The 1099-nt window shown below is 52.7% G+C and overlaps 1 protein-coding gene across 2 annotated transcripts in view; it reads left to right on the plus strand.

Annotated features, from left to right (window-relative positions):
• The window catches only part of OPHN1 (oligophrenin 1), a 479266-nt gene that overhangs the window by 230626 nt on the left and 247541 nt on the right, over nucleotides 1-1099 (plus strand). The window lies entirely within an intron of this gene.

Consider the following 1099-nt stretch of genomic DNA (forward strand, 5'->3'; position numbering starts at 1 on the left):
ACACCCTTCAGGGCAAACCAGCTGGCCCCCAGGCCTCTATCCTATATAGTAAAAGGGTAATATGCCTCCCAGCACCGGGACATACCTAAGTATCATTGCTGATCAAGTTCATCCTATCATGTTGATGGCGTATCCCAATGGAGATGGCTTCTTCCAACAAGACAATGCGCCATGCCACAGTGATCGCATTGTGCAGGAGTGGTTTCAAGAATATGAGGGAGACTTTATCTTGCTTAGGTGGCCCCCACAGTCACCAGATCTCAATCCAATTGAGCATTTGTGGGACAAAGTTAAAATAGCCATCAGGCAGCTGGTTCCACAAACATCAAATTTCACAGAACTGGACAGTGCTATTCATCAGGCATGGTGTCAGATTCCTCGCATCACCTTTCATCATCTCGTGGAGTCAATGCCATGAAGAATCACTGCATTATTGAAGGCAAAAAGTGGTCATAATAATCTGGCCACTCAGTGTGTCCGTGTGTGTGTGTGTGTGTGTGTGTGTATGTGTGTGTGTGTGTATACTAGGAGCCCAGCGTGCGATTTGAAATAGCGCGGCCCTACCCTGCGTTGATACCCGAACCTGTCCACGCAGAGCTCCAGCGTGCCTGGCCCAGCTCCCAAACCCTCTGGCCTTCTCTGGCTGCTTCAAGCCCCACCCTCAGTCCCTCTAGTAGCCATGGGCTGGTCCCGCCTTCTCTGGGCGCCTCCCCGCTTCTGCCTCATCTCTGGAGCAATGCGGCAACTCTGCCCCATCATGGCGCCAGAGGGGAGAGTGGAAGCCTCCCGCCTGCTGCACTGTGCTCCTTCTCCTAGCAGGTGGGCCGTGGAGAGTGCGAGTGGTGGGTTGTGAAGGACTGGTGAGGGGGGCGCTATGCGCTCTCACCCCTGCCTTCCTTGGCACGGGATGGTCCCGCCTCCTTGGCACAGGATGGTCCCGCCTCCTCTGGGGCCTCCCTGCTGCCACCCAGTTTCCAGAGCAACGCCCCAGGTAATATGCTAATGACTGGTCATTACCGTTACGGCGTATCGACCATTAGCATATTAGCTCTTTATTAGTATATATATATATGTGTATATATATATATGTGTGTGTGTA

The sequence above is a fragment of the Myotis brandtii genome, unplaced genomic scaffold (genome assembly GCF_000412655.1).
Source record: "Myotis brandtii unplaced genomic scaffold, ASM41265v1 scaffold635, whole genome shotgun sequence".
NCBI lineage: Eukaryota > Metazoa > Chordata > Mammalia > Chiroptera > Vespertilionidae > Myotis > Myotis brandtii.